Source organism: Pteropus alecto, unplaced genomic scaffold (genome assembly GCF_000325575.1).
Source record: "Pteropus alecto unplaced genomic scaffold, ASM32557v1 scaffold161, whole genome shotgun sequence".
In the NCBI taxonomy this organism is placed as follows: Eukaryota; Metazoa; Chordata; class Mammalia; order Chiroptera; family Pteropodidae; genus Pteropus; species Pteropus alecto.
The window spans coordinates 6,338,146-6,355,087 of record NW_006432943.1 but is presented as its reverse complement, the minus strand read 5'-3'; the positions used below and the strand labels follow the sequence as shown (position 1 = coordinate 6,355,087).

The window sequence follows — 16,942 nt, the reverse complement described above, 5'->3', positions numbered from 1 at the left end:
TGCTTAAACATTTTTCTTGTTATGAAAAGGCCTTTTAATTTAAGATATAGAGATCTGGTTCTTTAATTGTAATTTTTTTGAACTTCAAGATGTTTTTTCAAGCAAGATTTGTAAGATTTTTAAAAGAATTTTAAGTATTTGTTTACCGCATATAGCCATGGTATGCTTCATTGATTTGAAGTCCAGTAATTCAAATAAGTAAATAATTTGTTGTCATTAACATCTATTGAAAAATGACACAATTAGCAGCCCTCAAAAATTTGAGATTAGTTAGTTGCATACATTGCTTTGTGTGTGAATTATAATCTTCACAGAAAGGGATAAAAGATATATATATATAAGCAATTACTACCCTGTACAGTATTTTATTTATGAAAACACTAAAGAATATGCCTATATATTTGTAATTAAGTTAGTGATTGAATGCTGTGTAAATAGTAATATATTATCTGAAGGTTTTCTAAATTATAAGTATTTGAAAGAATTATATAGAAACAATCTACCTCATCTTTGTTCAGCAAATAATTTGATGTATTTTATTCTTTCGTATCATTGGCTATCATTACGTTTTAGACAAGGACGTAGGAGCATACTAATAATTCAAAAAACCTTGACATTTTCTGTTTATCGTTCTGAATTTATGACTTGATCTGACAATTCAAGTTAATAATTTGACTATCTTATGCTGGATATACGTGCCTTTTTTGAGGAATTCAGTATTTTTGTCATTTCACCTCTTTTATAGTCATATCATCTGTAGGTATTGCATTAGAAGAATTACAATCAAAAGAATAATCAAAAGAAACAAATACTTATTTAATGCTGTCCTTCCCAAATGCCTGTGGAAATATTATTGTCGATCACCAAATAGTTCTAGCTCTCTTCTTTCTGCATGTGTGGTAAGATAACATTTACCTGTCCCTTTTGATATTAGACATCACCACATAACTTGCTGTAGGTTAGTGATGCATATCACTTCCTTGTGAAAATCTTAAGAACGTGTACATGGTTTGCCATGTTACTTTCTCCCTGCTGCAGAAATCTTAAAAGTATATATCAAAATTAAATCTCTATTATTCTGGTTCCTTGACAGGCTGAGGTGAACAGAACCATTGCTGACCCACCTTGGATATAAAATAGACTTATGTAATAAGGCACGAGATTTTGTGTGTTACTGCGGTGTGTTCTAGCATATTCTAACGTGCAAAAAGTTTTACCTAAGAGAGATATCATAAGTCTGAAATATGTGACATTGGCTTAGCTTTCTGGTGGAAGGCAATGAAGAAACTCGTTCTGGATGCTGGAAAGATGGCAGTCTATCTTATGTTGTAGCAAAACATTTGGTAAATTGTTTATGTTCAAAAACAAGATAAGGTACCTAATAAACATGTAGCTCTCTAGGGCAAAAGGTTAAAAAATAGTGTTTTTGTAGTGTGTTGGTGATGGTGGCTGCATTTGAGCAGGAGTTATATGAAACAGAGAAATCAGAAAATAATTTTTAACTTGAAAGTAGAAATGAATGGAAATAAGAGTACATTAATTTAAGGTCTTAGAATTTAAGTGGCAACTGTTTCTGAACTCCAACTAGTAAAACAAAAAGCTGAGAAGCTTTTTGAGTCACAAGAACTAATTAAAACTCAACCTAGTGACAAAACTCAAATTAAGGTATATGATTGTTTAAATTGTTTTGAACCTCTGGACTAATTAAGATGTCTCAGTAAACTTGTAACAGGGTGTGATACCATTTAGTCATTACGAATGGACAAAATGATAGAGGGGTGTGGCTTTTCTCCCAAAGCCTTGATAGACTCAAGATACCGATAATTAAATTGAAAGAATATAGGAAAACAAAGAAACGTAGCAATATGAAGAAAAAGGACTTAAAAATAAAAAACTTAAGTATGGCTTTTGGCTCACACGGCTGACTGAAGTACGATAAATATAGAAAGCTGTTGCTTGCTGCTGTCCAGGAAGCTTTGTGGATTCATATAACCTAATGGGCAAATCTGATTTATTAGGAATTCATACAATTCAACATTATTCATCTTGAATCTGCAAAAGGATTCATGATAAAATCCTTTATTCTTAGGATTTTCTACTGATGGTATTTCTACCGGTATTGCATTTGTTGGTATTTTATAACAGAGCTTAAGTAATGACTTAAGTCCTTTTTTCACGTTGTAACATTTTATAAATAATTTACCAAATGAATCCAAGTCTATTTTTAAAAAATCATATACAATTTATGTACTGGGTGTTTTCTCAACGTCAATAATAATTATTGCAACACTTTCAAAGCATCCAATGAATATGCTCTATCAGTAATGACTAATTTTAAACAGCATAAAAATTATATTCAATATGAATACTTGATTTTTAGGCATCGTTTACATGTTTCTTTACTCTGTTTTAAGATTAAAAGAAGAAACTATTAAAACTACATATAACCCAGTTTTATTCTTATATCAAGTTTCACTTAGCTGCCAATCTAGAACTCTATCTTGCTGCTAGTCTTAGAAATCATGTTCTCTGTGACAGTTGTGATAATTATCATTTTTTATTCTTCTGAAATGAGGTTTGTACCACCAAAGGCCAAGGTTTTATGCACTAAGAAATAAAAGGTGTCTCTAACAAAATGTACTTCTATAGTCTTTTACAAAACTCATTAACTAATCTAAAAGTAGTTTCTCTTTGAGAGTTTCCATTATAAAAGTTAAGAACCACAGCGAACCAAATAAAAGGCAGTGGATATGTTTACTCTTATATATTTCCTCCTTACATTCTTCCCTTCCTCCTTATCGCCTCCTTCTCTTGATCATCTTCTTCCAACTCCTCCTTCTTCATGATTAAAAAAAAATCAGACAGCATTTGCAAATAGAATGATGGCACTAATCACATAATTACTGAAAATGAGTCTGTAACCTTTTACAAAAAATTATGATCAGAGATGTTAAGACAAAGAAGGTCATAATAATTGTATAGTAAAAACAGTTCCTACATGAAGAATAAAAGACTCGTGCAAAATGATGCTAGGGGTCTAGTTACATTCCAAGAAAATGTAGGCAAGGATTGAACTCTTTCTGACATGCTTTTGTGAACTCATAGTCTGGTGGTAAGCGTTATGACTTATAGGGTATCAATTCCCCGCTGATTTGTATTGCTACATTATTATGCGCAGAATAATTCTCATTGTTTTATCCTATTGATTTATTCATTCTTCTGTCAATATCACACTAAATTATTATTATGACTTTATACCATGTTTTAACACTTGGTAAACTTACTAATTCTTCAACACGCTTCATTTTCAATAGTTTTTTATTTAATTTGGTCTTTAACATAATTTTGTCATCTTAAAAAAATACATAAATCCCACTGGCATTTTGACCAGAAGTACATTAATAGCATTGCTTTCGGTAGAATTAACAACTTTGTAGTCCCCTTTAGGAAAATATTGCCTTCATTTATCCATGGTATCTTCTACATTTCTCTTTTCTTCATGTAAGTTCTACACATTTCCTGATAAAATTATCTCAATGTATTTTATGATTTTTTTTCTCTACCGTACCACATTGCATCTTTACTAATGCAAATATCATCATATAATTTTTATTTTTACTAATGTTGATGCATACCAATTATGTTAGAATATTAAAACATATTGGTTAGAACAGAATTTATTTTGAATAGTATTTTTAACTATTGTCTGTCGTTATTTTATATAAAATTTAACTTATCCTAAAACTCTGCTTGAGCCAAAAGCTCTTAGCTTATTGTTCTGGATTCAGTATGCTGGGCCTCACAGCTGCCTGGTCCCTTGCCCTTCTCAGGCCCTTTGTCTTTTTCTAGTAGAATGGGTTTCTCGGAATTCCTGCTCAGGGAAAAGACCTCAACTTATCTTTTTCTAGGTGAGGAAGTAGCAAGACAGATGGCTTTACCCTAGTTACAGGGATATTCTGGGGAGAACAAAGGTCAGAACTCTTTTCATTTTAGTTCTCTGGTTAAGGAACAAATCAAGAAACAGTTGATTCCTTTAAAAACACCTTATTAAACATGAAACTAACCCAGTGAAAAATGAATGCATTTTATCTTGCATTATGCTGATGAATCTTGCATCTTAATTTTTTTTAATATAAATAAATAATTGTTGGCAGAAGACACACAATCAGGAGAATAACCATGTGAGACAGTGCAAGTCCTATGTGCTTCTCCTTCAGTTAAAGCTATAGGCCATTTATATGTGTACTTTTTAAATGTATAAGAATGGGTTTCTGGAATTCTAAATTAAATATCTATGTTATCCCCAAGGAGATCAGGCCTAAAGAAGCCATCTGTCCTAAGTGTAATGGCCAACAAGTCTGTAGTTATAATTTCCATGTGCTGCTTGTGGAATCATTTAGTTTATTTCTGATTATATATCATTTAAGTTGGCTGCCATTTTATAAAAATACAGACCTCTACAGGGTAGAGAGGACATGATAGGTTAGAAAAGAAAGATGAAAAAAAAATTTTTTTTCTTTAACAATTGCAGGCATATATTTACCTAGGGAAAAGTTTAAAATAAGAACTGAGGGTGTAATTTTTAATATTTTCCTTTAAGGTTACTCAACACTATTATTTAGGTATCCAACTATATATTTCATGCTGATGACTTAAATTATATAGGTATTTGGTGTATGCAAAGAATGAGGGTTTTATAAATTAATATAAAGAATTGCCAGTAAAATGACTTTTAAAACTTCTCTTAAAAAATTAGCAGTTTATGAGTCCTGAGTTAAAATGGAAGACTGAACATTTGCAATTTTCCATCCCCACTCAGATCCTTAAAAATGACAGAAAAGTTATAAATATAAATAAATCAAACAATATGATACTGGATTTTCACTAAATGTACTACTGCTTAAATTCCTCTTTTATTTATATTATAACAATCCATTAAAGAAATATTTATTAAATGTTTCCTTTAAAGCTCATTTTATCTGACTCATGCATTTTGGAATTTTTTTCTGTTTACTTGGAACTGAAGAATATATTTTATTGAAACTCAAAGTTTCATTGAACAAGATCCTTTTTATGACTATTAACAGCCATACATACAGTTGTTGATAACGTATTTTTGGAGAAATTTTGACTTATTTTTGTCTAATACTTCAGTAATCATATACAAACATTAGCGAGGACCAGTTACTAATGCAAACGTAGCTCTTAGACCCTTCTCCAGCTCTTATTCTTTCTCCCTGTGATCATACTACTTTCTTTAGCATAATCACTATCTCCCAAATGCAAATGATTAATTTAATACTACAAACTTTTCAAAGTTTGCTTCAGTTCTAATTACAGATATTCACACAAAATGGATCTCTACTGACTATTCACTTAGGCTGGCTTTTAACTTTTTTTGGTTGTTTAACTTTAGAGTGGTATTTTTCCCTAGATATTTTAAATTAATGTAGTCTGGTAATTTAATGCAACTATACTCATGGGAATTCAACCCCATGAACTTAGAGTAGAGGTAATTAAAAATAAATGTGAAGAATATTGATCAAACAAAGAGTAGATCATAAATAAGAGAGGGGAATTTAAGCAGTGGTACATCGTGTTTCCGTGATAATTACATGTGTATCAGCAAATTAAACGATATCAAAATTCAAGTCATTGAGAAGTTTCATTTATGTTTTATATTTTCTTTCCAGTATTAGGTTGAAATGAATTTTGACCACTAGCCTTGTAGCTAGAGATGTCAAAATCTGCAGTAGAGGATTAAGAAGTGCTTATGGCAGAGAAAGAGAGTCTGTCAGACATGAAGCATTTGTTTGGCCATTTTCCTTCTGAGTTCTTTTCCCTGAGTATTAATACAACCTCTCCCCTATTCTCTCCCTCACTTATGTCTTCCCATTATTATATCAATGCTGGAAGGCAAGGTCTTCTGCCTGCCAGCGAGGCAAACTGGCCAGGCAGCTCTGCTGCTGGCAGGAGCAAGCATTCACTCAGCTCCAGAGAGCCTGGCCAGCTGTGTCACCTCTGATCCCCTTCATCTGCTTGTCTAGAAATTTTTGCTTCCATGTGAACTTTGGACAGGGGCTCAACATTGCACTGGGTTCTGTGTTGCCCGCTAAAAGCATCCACTGAGGACATGAAACTGAGAAGGCATTTATTGTATAGCACAAATTTAGAGTACCTCCTCTTTGGTCTTGGCAATGGTACTTTAAATGACAGATGGTCCCTACCAAAGTGTCATCATCAAATTACTGAGAAAACCTTTATTAACATGAAGTCAATACATTTAAGATTTAAATATTTTAATCATTTATGTACCTCTGTAGAGGGCAAAAAATCAAATTGTCAACTCTATGAGAGCTGTATTTGATTAAGCCCATATATTTGATTAAGAGAAATAAATGTAACTATGTTTTTCTTAAAAAAGATGAAATTATGGTTTCTAAAGCATTGGATTAATCTCAATTATATTCTTTCTGTAAAATTAAAAGCATGAGGTATAGTTTAAAATTACATTTTCTCAGCCTACTTTCTGGTCCTCAGCTTTTTCCCATATTGCCTGAAATATGGGAAAAATCTTTTTCTTCAGAAGATGTTAGAATCAGATTTGCTAGAAGGATGAGAAAGAATGTGGACCTAAAGGCAAAGTTGCTGACAGCAGAAGAGGAGAAAAAAGAACAGAAAATAAGCAAATCTATAACTTAACTAAAATATTTAGGAGCAGCGGGACCCACAATTCCTTGAGCAGGGTAGTTTGGTTATATTTTCTGTGTCGATTAAAAATTGTATCTTTGGTTAATATTGCAGAATATCTAGAACAGCGAATGTGTTTCACAATTTTCCATCTGATTTTAGGTACTATTAGAATGATAGTTTGGATTTTTTGGTAGTTACAGGGCTGCAAACCTCCTGCCCAACATGAAGTACTTGGGATGAGGACTCCCTCCCATCTATGTCTGGTGCTCCTAAAGTATTTAAGTCATTGTGTGATACGGATGGATAAACAGCTCCATTTGACAAATATCCTCAGTTTTAGACACCTTACTATAGCACTAGAGAATAAATTCATAATTTTTACAGTATATAGTTTTAAAGAATAGAATCTTTGTACTTATTCTGAGGAAATAAGATTGTTAATCATAAATAATTTAAAATATTTTAATAGAGCTAAACACTTTGACCTAGTACCTTATAATGTTAAAACTTCTGGAAAAAACTGCATAGGATAATTTTGAAGATTAAATGAACTGTCATGAGGATTTATACATTTGTTAAAGTAGTATTATGAGGTATAAGACCTGAGTACACTGCACCCTAAGGACTTCTCATCTGTCGTGCTGTCCTAAAAGTAAAAAAAATTTACAAATTGTTCATTCAAAGAAGCAATTTCCTTTTTAAAATGTTTATTTTAAATTATGAAATATCTCGAGTTCCCCCAAATAATGTAAGAGACATCTATAAGCCCACAACCTTGATGAAACAAATAGCAACATTTTTCTATGATTGCTACAGATTTCCATTTTTAAAGCCACAGAATGTTACAGATAGAGTTAAGACACTGCCCCCATCCATTTCTTTTCTGTTCTCCAGATACAACATCACTAGCATGTTGTTGGTGTAAATCACTGCCATCAAGTTTTACATTTTTACTACATATGCATGTATCCGCAAACAATATAAACTGTTTGCTTTGGCTGTTTAGAAAGTTTACATAAATGACATTACTGATTTAATTTTAGTAGCATTAAATGCAGTTCTATTGTTTTAGTTATGGAGGCTTTACAATATAGCTATTCTTGCTCATCTGATGAAAATAAATCCTGTGAGAATTTTAGTTCAGATTATGTTAAATTTATAGATTAATTTAGGGAGATCTGACCTTTTTTGATATAATAATAATAACAACCATAAGGACAAAAACAATACATTTGTACTGCTTACATGTCAGACACTATCCTAATTGTTTATTCTTATAATAGCCCTATAGGTTGGTATTTTTATTATTCCCATTTTATTGATGAGAAACAGATGTGGAAAAGCTTAATAATTTGCTTGTACTCAAATGGAGAGTGAGTAACAGAGCCAGGATTTGAAACCAGAGATGGTATTTTCCATCCCCACACAATGCTTCCTCTCCTTGTATAAATCTACTTTTGTGTCTTCCAAGAGAACTCTGTATAGATCTGGTACATTTCTTGTAAATTTATTCCTAATCATTGAAGTTACTGTGTTTTTGTAACACATTACCTCCCAATTTAGTGGCTTAAAATAATCATTTTATTAAGCTCATGAATTCTGTGTCAGGAATTCAGACAAGCACAGCAAGAGTGATTTATCTCTGTTTCACCATGTCTGGGACTTTAGTTGGGAAGTCTTTGTAGTGGTTACTTGCTGGCCAGTAACTGAAATCTTCTGGAGGCATCTTGGTTAAATGTCTGGCAATTGATGCTAACTGTTGTCTGGGATCCCAGCTAGGGCTGTTGACCAGAGCACCATACTCTCCATGTGACCCGGGCTTCCTCACAACATGACTGCCTCAGGGTCGTTAGCCTTCATGTATCATGACTCGGGGTTCCAAAGGTGAACGTCTAGGCAAAATCCTGTGCAAATTATATCACCTTTTACGTCCTAGTTTCAGAAGTTACACAGCTTCCTTCTGTTGGTTACTAGTGAGTCAGTCACAAGGCTTTCCAATATTAAGAGAACACATCTCACTATAAGTGGCCATTGTTCCCAATTAATTATGCTCTTCTCATATGCAAAATACACTCACCTCCTCTTCCAGGACTCTAGAAAAGTGTCCCCTCATTCAAGCATCATGTTTAATCTTGAGATCCAGGATTGCATTACCTAAATCAAGTTCAGGTATGGATAAGGTTCTTCAGGTGTCATTCTTTGGGTACAACTTCTTTACCAAAGTTCCTCTTGATCTAAAGCCTTGTAAACTAAAGAGACAAGATTATCTGCCATTCATACGTTCAACATACAGTGGTAGCATAAGTATAAGATGATTGCAATAGAAACTTCTGTTCAGAAAACGTAAGAGGTATGATGCATATAGCAATCTTGATCCATAGCAATGGTGAAATTTATATGAACACATTTTTTTCATTTCCTTGATTAGGGCTCAGTCCTATTCTCTGTGAGCTTTTCTCTGTAGCTATTGGTTGAATGCTCTAAATTGTCCTTTTTCTATAATAAATGGCCCATGACTGCAACTTGGATATCCTTCTTAGCCTACTTTCTGCAGAAAAATCTGGAAGTCCAAAGCCATTTTTTTTTTTCATTTTTTCACTGCTTCTGTTCCTTTTAGTTGAATTTGTTGATGTTAATGCCTGTACAATTTTTGTAAAATTTAGTGACTCATTTATTTGTTTGTTTGTTTGTTTATTAAATGCCTGTAGCTCCCAGTCTTCCTAGGTGGTCTCCCAATCCAAGTACTAACCAGGCCCAACCCTGTTTAGCTTCTGAGATCAGATGAGATCGGGCATGTTCAGGGTGGCGTGGTCATAGACAAATTTTGTGACTCTTATTGGGCATTTATTTTATTTTTTTCCTCTAGCATTGGAATACATTACCCATTCTACTGTTTGTGTTTTCTAATTCTTTAATTCATGCTGTGTTATCTTCATTAATCATTTATTTTGCTTTCCTTAGGTTTATTTTGTAGTCTTTTTTTCTTTTTTAATGTATTTTAGGTACATATTTTCCTCAGGTCAGTGGTTTTCTGTATCCTGTATATTCTGTATTCATATATATTCTGCAATTTTGGTTTGAATTTTCTCTTTGACTTGTGATTTGTATAACATACACTTATTTTTTTTATTTCTTTTTGAAATTCCAAGAAATAGGCATCTTTATGATTTTTGTAATTATCAATTACAAAAGTCTACCAGAAAACCCAATGATTAAGCAAAGCTTAAATTTATATAACCTAAGGGAGAATATCACATTGATATAACCTTCGTACTGTAATAGGAGGAGATAGCAGGACGATTTTCAGTAGAAGGTAGGTCTTTCAAGGTGGGGAAATGATTAGAACTGGGCAAAGTTTACAACATAATGGTGGATACAGTAAGGTGAGATTCCTGAAAGAGCCTTAATAAGTAAACTATTGTTCCATAGGTAAGCTGTTTTCCCAGATAAGTATTCTTTTGTAATGATACAAAAGCTATTTGCACAGATGAGCTAACTAGTTGCCTGGAAATTGATTTGCTGGACTTTCTTGAAGTAAACAGTAAAGTTATATTTTGGTTTACAGCTTTATCTTCCTGGTGGAGAATTTCCTAGAGCAAATAGTAATGTTGTGTGGACATAGGTGGCCTTTGTTTTCAGACCCGATAATTAAGTTATGTGGAAACAGGTTGTCTCAGTTTTTATCATTGATATCTAATTTTAGAAGTTGTTTTCAGAAAGACATTTCTTGGAGACTTCATCTGTTTTCTTATTTCTTACATAAAACTCATAAAATTTTCTTTATATTTAGAAAACTCTATAATCTTTACCTCCAAAGTGTATCTTCTGATTTCATTTATTCATTCATTGACAATCATTTATTAAGTGCATACTATGTGCATTTTACTACTGATTTAATTATAAATATGTATCTCCAGTTAGACATTTCTATTGCAACTGGATTTTTAAAATGGATTCTTTTTGAAATTTGTTTTTTTTAAGTTAATGATACCATCACATAATTTGGATTAAAAAATTATTCTTGATTCATCTTTATTTCTCTTTACTATTAAATCTATTAATTATTTCTTTCAAATATCATTTTACCCTCTCCAGTTTTAATACCACAGTCCTTGATCAGCACTTATTGTCTTATTCCTGGACTTCTGTAATAGCTTTCTAATTGATCTGCTTGACTCTATTGACTCTTCAGTGTCCCTAATTTCATGATTTACACTGAAATCCATATTCATCAGCCTTCGCTTTGCCTACAAGATAAAGGCTCAAGATGTTTGGCCTTGACTCCCTTTCCAAATACTTCTTACACAAACCCACAATTTCAGCTTAACAGGTCTGTTTACCAGCTCCCAAACAAGCTTTGACTTTCCAGTCTTCTTTGCTGAGTCCTTAGGAGGATGTGGTAAATGCTGGCTAGGAATGGTAACTTGAAAGCCATATTCTCATGTTCTTCTTTAAGTTACATTTGTACTTTGAGTTCTAATCCAACACCATTTTATTTTGTTACTCTAATTGTTACAGCTTTGGCCATTGAGAGCTCAGGTTCCTTTTTGTCATATCTCTATCAGTTGTATGTGTGTGCATACATGTGCATGTGTATGCACGTTCTCACTTTCTGGCACTAAAAGATGCTCCATCTCATATTGTATAGTCCCTGCCCCAGTCTATAATGAGCGATTTCTCCAAGGAGCTGTGATTTCCTTTAATAGAGAACGGTATTGGAAGCCAAGATCTGGATTCAGGGTATGCTTATTGCTACTGAGATGCCATTTCTTCAGGACCTCTCAGCTGACAGAGCAAAGAAAAATTTATAAATATCTGTGTAACCATCTGTATCTATGTTAAACTAAACATGAGTTCTTCCTTTTGTCTTCAACAGCAATCTATTACCACGTGGATCATTCTAGGCTCCTTTATTGGCTTATCTGAAAATTTCCATTGCAGTAGCAAGAAAACTGGCTCCCACCATTTGCCATCCATTTAATTAGTTATTAAATTCTAGTATATATGTATAAGAGTTTCAGAATTGTTAACCTCATACTTGGGTGAAACGACTTTATTGACTATAGTAAAGTGATTTTGTGGGGTTCCCTTTGCCTTTAGTCTTATAGACTCCATTAATTTCCAAAGCTACTTAGCTCAGTATCCTTTCCCCTAGTCCTCTTCAATGAGGTGGTTTCATATACTTGTAATACAGCTAGATTATCTTGTCATTCCTTCTGGAATCCCCTGACCTCCTGAATGACTTTTTAAAAATTTGTTTAAGGTTCACTCTGTGCTGTCAAGTTCTATGGATTTTGCAAATGGTCATGTATCCACCATTTACAATATCATACGGAATAGTTTCACTGCCCTAAAATATCCCTATGTTTCATCTCTTCAGTCCACGCTCTCTCCCCTGAACCCTGATCTTTTTGTTGTTTCTATAGTTTTTCTTTTTTCAAAATGTCATATAATTATAATTGGAATCACAACCACTGATCTTTTTATTGTCTCTCTAGCTATTTTTTTCTAGAATGTCATATAATTATAATTGGAATCACACAGTATATATAGCCTTTCCAGACAGACTTTTTTCACTTAGCAATATACATTTAAAATTTATTTATATCTTTTTGTTACTTGATAGCTCATTTCTTTTTATTGCTAAATAATATTCAGTTGTAAGGATGTGCCACAGTTTGTTTATCCATTCACCTATTGAAGGATATCTTGGTTGTTTCTAGTTTTTGGCCATTATGGTTAAAGCTATAAACATTCATGAGCAGATTTTTGTGTGGGCATAAAATTTCAGATGGGTAAATATCTAGGAATGATTATTGGATCGTGTAGTAAAACTATTTAGTTTTGTAAGGAAATGCCAAATAGTCTTCTAAAGTGGCTGCATCTACTTAATATTTCTTAGAGAACAAATCTTTTCAACAGTGTTCCCAAATTACCTTTGTGACAGAATAAGTCATAGAATTGTTATGTTGTAGTGGTTAATCGCACAGGATATGGAACTATAATTCTTGGGTTCAAGTCTTTTAAAAAATTTTTCAATTAGAGTTAATGTTCAATATTATTTTATATTAGTTTCAGGTGTATAACATAGTGGTTAGACATTATATAATTTACAAAGTGATCCCCCCAATTAGTCTACCACCTACCTGGCACTATACATTGTTATTACAATATTATTGACTGTATTCCCTATGCTGTATTTTACATCCCCATGACTGTTTTGTAATTATCAATTTGTACTTCTTAATCCCTTCACCTTTTTCACCCAGTCCCCCAACTCCACTTCTATCTGGCAGCACCAGTTTGTTCTCAAGTCTTGATTCTACCATTTATTAAGTGTGTGACTTCAAGCACATTGGGTAATCTCTCTGTGCCTCAGTTTCCTCCTCTTTAAACTGAGAATTATATCTCCCAGGTGTTGTGAGGATCAGATTAGATAACATTTGGCACAGAATTAATATGTTAATCGTTGCTATTGCTGGTGTCACTTTTTCCCCTCAGTGCTTTGCTTTAGATTTATTTGATGGGACTTTCCTGCTCACCTGTATTTCACTCCTCCCCCAGCCATTCTAAAGTATAGTTCCTTCTTATAGGGATGAGGGAAGGGTTGAGTCAGGAAAGACTTAATGACTTTTTGCTTCAGAGCCATTAAGGGAATTAAATGGATTATTCAGGAGTGGAATCTACCCTAGAGGAGATTGAGAGGAGAGTGCCCTAAACTCAGAATGGTGTTAGAACTGAGAGTGGGCCCACAACTGACTGACCTATGCAAGGTTTCCGTGTATATTAGAAAAAGGCTCACTCACTGAGAATGCAGCCAAGAGCTGAGAGACACAATGCTTAGCCAAGGGAACAGAGCTAGATTCCAGCTCCCCCACCTATTACCTAAGTCAGTTTCTATTTATTGTGGAGTGCACACACTATACAACTTAAGTGTTGGTTCTGCCTAGGGGATGGGGAGAGAGGACTGCAGGTTCCATGTGGGATAAGCGCATGGGCCAAGTCTTTTGGAGCATAGCACCTCAGAAGTTTATGGACATTCATTCCAGGGAATGGCTGTAGGATAATAGGAAAGGAGTGAGTCACCAAGCACTGGGCTTTGGAGGAGAGTGATGCTACCATCAAAAGCCATCAGTCAACATAGGGATCATGTTGTCCTAGCAAAAAAAGCTAAGAACGTGAAAAACATTGCAGACAGAACCATAAAGTGGACAGATAGTGGAAAACTAGTATCCGAATATGCATTGAGTCAATAAAGTTGGTTATAGATTGGGAGACTTCTCCTGAGATATATCTAAGTTTTTAAGAATCTCCTATGACCTTAGAAAAACAAAAAGTGCTCCAAAGATTGGAATTCCTAGAGGATGAAAATACATGATTTGGAAAACAAAGATAAATGGGAGCTTTCTTTCACCCAAGCATTACACCTTGCTGTAAGTAAACTTGGGCATACATATTTTAGACAGACTATAAGAATCAAATTGTGTAGCAGTTGCCTGCACAGACTAGTTGAGTTCTACTTGAACTCTCATTTGGCTTTTTCCAAAGTATTATTTCTAAGTTACTGGAATCCTTCCTTGAGCTTCTTGCTCAGTGGGAAGTGTAATGAAAATATTTTTAGATGAGTCACCTCTCTTTATAAATGATTTCTTATAAAGACTTATATTTTGACTTTTTGGTTAGGAGCCTGCCAAAACAAGGGTGTCTCATGGATTGTCAGAGGATAGAGAGGGTGTATACATAGGACACATAGGATATCTTTTGTATAAGATAGACACCCAATTCTAACTGAAAGTGTCAGGAATCCTGTTATTCCCATAATCAGTTTTAGTTTTATTGTGTGAATTTTTTTAATGAGAAAGGTTTTATTTCATTTTAGTCAAAGATACTTTAAAATGAAAAAAAAAATAATAATTTGGGGGCACATTTCCCCATTATTGTCAGATCAAGTGTTCATTGTTATCGTCATAGTTTTTTGCTCTTTTTGACAGTGGAAATGCAAGAGTCTAGGTTGTTGTTGGTGGCAAATAGCTTTTGCATAAATCCTTATACTTTTTGTGGACGACATGTCTAGACCACCTAGGAGCTCTGAAGTTGCATAGGTAACAGCAGCAGAGGTATATAAGCTTGTGAAAACTGCAGTTTTCTCTGTTTGATTTATCTCTTTAGGATAAGAGTGTAATCATTTTGTTTCATAACCTATACATACTATTTAATGATACATGAGCCCAGTAAATTAATTAAAAAATTAGTTTGATTGTGATGCATCTCTCATCACTATGAAAAATCATGTCCTATTACATGGAGGTTTTGGTATTAGATGTGATTCCTCACCACAATATGCAGTTTCAACCTTCTAAGTAAAAATGCACTCTGAATGCATCTTGTTAATTGATAAAACATCTAATGCAGCATATGAGAGGTTTAGAAATTTTCAGGCAATCCTATAATTTAAATGTAAGGAGGTAATATTTATTGAGCAGGGGCTGATTCCCAAATAGTACTATTTTAGGGACATTACAGAGAAAACCCTTTGTATACAATTTCAAAACTTATTCAGTGTTGATCAAATTATACTGGAGATTGATTATATTTGTTTGAAAACCCATCTGTTCTTACCAGATAACACTGTATTTTAATGGATGTGGTCTGAAACAGATTGAAAAGAATGTTTGAAAATTTCACTTTCTATCTTTTATCTGCTTGCAACTTTGCTTTAATTCACCCTTATGAAACTGTGTCATCCACACAGAACTGGTCTCTTTTCCTCAATACAAATAATTCATGCAAATAGATGTTTGTGAAACTTTAGGATAAGTGGTAATTAGCTAGACTAGGACAATGCAAAAGAGTGTATATGTAGCAAAAATAACATTTATGAAGGCATGGATATGATAGAGAAGAACACATACGTATATGTAAGAACAAATTCTATACTTCTTCAAAGGCTCATCTTAAAAATCTTTTATAAAGGAAATTGGGAGTCAGTTCAAAACAGTGGTAAAGAGTCCTGGATTAGAAGAAACAATTTTCAGTTCTACAATTCATTTAGTCAACAATTTTATAGTGAACACATAGCATGTGTCAGGCATTAATTCTAAGAACCCTTTAGTGAACAAGGCCAAGTCCCTATTCTCAAGAAAACACAATCTAGTAGTGGATGAAGTTGCATTAACCTTAATGCCTGAATTTGGCATGATGCTTGTTGACTCAGACCTACATAACTTGTGGTCCTCAGTTCTTCTATGCCTCCTGAGTTACCTGAGAATTCCCAAAGATCTCTCAGATATGCTCACAGCATTTAGTGTTCTCCTTTGGGCTCCCGCAAAAACACTTCTGGCTGGTGCCTGAAGTCCTAATTCTTTCCTTTTTCAGAGGAACCTTTCATAAAGTAGTCTTTTCTCACTTCCCATTTACCACATTTACACTCCCTTTTTTGCATTTATCACATTCAACCTTCTATTATAATAATTTCTAAGCCTGTCTCCTATTATTAGAAAATAATCTCATTGTGGGTTCTGCTAAATTATTTTTTACACCTTCCACATTAATAGCCACAATGATTTGCTTATAACATGTGCTTAATTAAAAGCAATGTGCTCAGAGTTGCTAAAGGTGCTTGGGATAAACACATTTTTTCATGAACTAATGGTGGCATCAGATGATTCAAACAAGTAGATGTTATGGAAAGCACACTGGCTCTGGATAAAAATAAAAAACTGGACAAGATCTTATCTATTAGGAGAATTTCTTAGCAGTTAGTGTTGCCAGAGCATTAATAAAACAGTGATCAAGGGAATCATTTAGTTCTTTGTACTCTACTGCTTAATTTAATACTAAATATCTTCATGTGCTAGTACTCTTTTATTTAAAAATTTAATGAATGATTCATACAAAATAATATATACATCAAGCTTAAAGACTGATTATAAACACGTGTGCTTATCACATAGCTTAAGAAATAAAACATAACTAAATATTGTAATTTCTTTTCCTAACAAAATGGCAAATAAACATGGTCTGCTGGATTTCTCCCTCAGCTCTTGGGAAATTTTAGGACTCAGAACTAAAATTATAGATAAAATTAACATAATGATCTGGAGGAGACCAAAGGAACATGCCAGCACGCTATTGCACTTACCTCATTAAGGAGAAAATTTAAATGGGCCCTAAGTTAAATCTATATATCAGAAGAGCATGTATAGAAAATATAAACAAAATAAGAAGACTCTGTTTAATGAAAGCAGGA

The 16,942-nt window shown here is 33.5% G+C and overlaps 1 long non-coding RNA gene and 1 pseudogene across 1 annotated transcript in view; one reads left to right on the top strand and one right to left on the bottom strand.

The window, feature by feature from the left end:
- Positions 1-16,942, top strand: part of LOC112476318 — a 172,229-nt gene that overhangs the window by 140,575 nt on the left and 14,712 nt on the right. The window lies entirely within an intron of this gene.
- On the bottom strand, positions 9,393-9,512 carry LOC112476347 (annotated as a pseudogene).